Source organism: Helianthus annuus, chromosome 9, assembly GCF_002127325.2.
Source record: "Helianthus annuus cultivar XRQ/B chromosome 9, HanXRQr2.0-SUNRISE, whole genome shotgun sequence".
NCBI lineage: Eukaryota > Viridiplantae > Streptophyta > Magnoliopsida > Asterales > Asteraceae > Helianthus > Helianthus annuus.
The window spans coordinates 94,019,855-94,022,939 of record NC_035441.2 but is presented as its reverse complement, the minus strand read 5'-3'; the positions used below and the strand labels follow the sequence as shown (position 1 = coordinate 94,022,939).

Here is a 3,085-nt window from a genome sequence, read left to right as displayed (position 1 = left end):
AACAACCGCTCCCTATCTGGCGGTAGGAGATAGACAGACAGTGTGCGACGGAGGGAGAGAGCGAGAGAGCCGGAGGCAGAGTGAGATAGAGAGAGGCGCGGCGGTGATGGACGAACCGGCTATGGTCTCCGGCCGCCGGTAATGTTGTTGATCGTCGCTGAATGGGAACTTGACGGTCGGGGCTTCTAGGGTTCCGGCGTCGGTACCGGTGACTCTAATCGGTGGATTCTGGAGACGGAATGGGAGACTTGAAGGTGATCTTAAACAACCACAACCTCAAATACTTGAATCATGTTTCGACGACAATTGTAAGCACTTTTGGTCTGTATGTCTCCATTTATTCGGTAGATCACACTTTCCTCTTTGCGGTGAAATTATGCGAGGTGATATCGAACAGGCGGCGGAAGATACCACCGGCGGTGGAACAAGTCACCGACAGGTAGCCTCAGTTTCACTTTTATTTTGCTTTTTGATTTTTTTTTCCCATTCTCATGCCCTCTGAACTCTAGGCTTCTGTTCGTTTGCCAGTATAGTTACTTTGGCGCACTAACAATTGACTTACAAAATTTATCTGTCAACATAAGTTTGAGTTTCTCTTTTTTAATTCATTTGTAGTAGTCCGTTGTTTTTTGATTCATAACACCCAATACATTTTATTTTTTGTCCTTTGATTCATAGTTTTGATCTCTTTGTAGAAGGATTATGTTTCACACTTTCACCTAGCAAGGAGACCAGGTTTAATACTAGCAGCGACGATGAAAGTTTTCGGCTCCAAATGCTTAGCCCTCTTAGGACGAGATCCAAAGTGACGAATGCTAATCAGCAGCGCGTCGGGTTGGAAAGCTATGGCGGTGGGGTTTCGGTCGGAGAAGATATGTAGCAAAGATGAAAAACGGGCTGGATCCGGAATTTTGGTATGTAAGTTTCACAAAAGTGTGTGTAGGCTGTAAGACGGTACGATGGGGGATTGAAAATGGGGCGTTATGCGACATGTGGACGACACGTAAGCACGCGTCAGAAATGGGGCATGGTGCAAAAACGGGAGGTGTGGGACAGGGCGTGGACGACGTTATTCGACACGTGAGACACTTTTAAACTTAAAAATTATATAAAATCTATTAAATTTAAATAAAAAAAACATTAATATTAATTGCATCCAATCACACGCGACCATGTTGTCTCCCACCCTCCACGCCGGTGGAATTCTTGTCGTCCCTTCAACAACGCCGTCTACAATGCCGCGCCCGGTGTGGTGTGTGTGGCGTGGAAAGGCAACAACGCCGCTCCACCATGCCCACACCATATGGTCTAAGGATGAGAAGTTGTAGGCATGTAAGTTTCACAAAAGCTTTGGTTTGGATGTGTGCTATGTTCTCAATGAAGCATTGAAGCCTGATACAAGGTAAACGTAATACATGCTACTTTGTTGTGCTCTCATATGAATAGGATCAACTGTTTGAAATAAGTATGTAACTTACTGTATTAATGCCCAACATCTTCTAATATTTTGAAAAGGGATACTCTTAGATCTGTTATGCCTCCCATTGCCCAGCAACTTTGAATGTTTTGAAAATGCCTGCTACTAATAATGATAAAAATATTATGTGACTGCATTTGTTGGTAGCTTTCTATTAAATTTCATGACATTTTATACCCTAAATCAAGAGACATCTCAGTTATAATTTACAAATGTCTATGCATGTATAGCATCTAACCACCTCATTGAACATGGTCTGGCATTGTTGGAATCTTTTTAAACAATTTAAATGAATTAAAGTTATGTAGTCAGTTAAATGTATCTATTGTTGTACATATAACATTCTTTATGAGTTTATGGTGTATTAGTTTATCTTTTAATAACATAAAGTTTTATTTTAATATCTCTTTTACTTGATTTTTTTATCGGCACAAATCGAATATATATTGATTGTTTTAAAAAGTTGAAAAAGGGTGAAGGGGAGGGGAACCATGAACTCCAAAAGACATTGTTGGGGTTTGCATGAGTTCGATACCCAGGCAAGCGAACTGTGTATTTATACATGTTCCAAAAAAGAACTAAAAGTCTTAGCAAACAATAAACAACTACAAAATACTCTTAAATATGTCTTCTGTATATATAACAAGGCTAGATATTCTTTAAATATTACTCAACTTATGGTGTAAATTTAATTTGCAGCTTGGAATTGTGAGTGATCATTACCAGACATTTGCTTAGATGAGTTCAGAAAAGAAAAGTACACAGCTGATCATTATATAAAAGTATCACGTTAAATGTTATATGCTGATGTGGGCGGTGGACATTTTGTAGGGTTGTTATTCGCGTATTTGGGCGGTGAAGCCACTTCTATTTTCACAGTTACCCTGTGTCCTCGACAGACCTGCATAACACATCCAATTCCCCACCGCACGGCCATGCCTTTTTAGTTTACAATCCAGCCGCCTCCTGCAAAAGCAATAGCAACCGGCTCATCTCCACGCCACACAACTCCACAGCGACACAATGGGGCATCGCAGGTTAATGGTAATAAGTCTCCAATGATCGTAAGTTTACGGATGTCACAGGAGCCATATGAGGTGGAAGCTCGACGTATGGTTTTGAAGCCAAGCTACAAGAGGGTCTACGGAATAATCACATGTAGGAAAAGGTAGTTTTTTAATATGATTACAAAGATGCAACGATTATGCTACAAACCTGAATCCAATGATGGGTCAAAAATGATTCTGGTTATGAGTTTAATGTAATGATTCAGTTTAGCGCGATTGCGTTATGAGTTGTAACGTAAATCGTACATGTTATCACATCAAGAACTATTCGGATTAGCACGGCGCAACGCGCGCAGTGTATAAAACTAGTTTAATAAAATCAGCTTTTTTTTTTAATTTAATAAACCCGGTTTTTAAAAAAGATTTCAACCGGACCATAACCGATTATAAGAGGCGTTTGAAATTCATACAATCAGAGGTGTTTGAAATCCATACAATCAGAGGTGTTTGAAATTCATACAATCGTCTGCGAGTTATTTTAAGTTCGTGGATTTTTTTTTTTTTGTAATTTCTTTTGTTTTGCAGAACTGCTAGCATTTTA

The 3,085-nt window shown here is 39.8% G+C and overlaps 1 long non-coding RNA gene across 2 annotated transcripts; it reads left to right on the top strand.

Moving 5' to 3' along the window:
- LOC110877934 lies at nt 1-2,760 on the top strand. Of its 2 annotated transcripts, XR_002557419.2 has the most exons (4): nt 1-439; nt 696-1,402; nt 2,177-2,234; nt 2,309-2,760. It is a non-coding gene; the product is annotated as an uncharacterized LOC110877934 (long non-coding RNA). The 2 variants fall into 2 exon arrangements; XR_002557418.2 differs by having other exon boundaries at nt 2,177-2,760.
- The last annotated feature ends 325 nt before the right edge of the window (nt 2,761-3,085 follow it).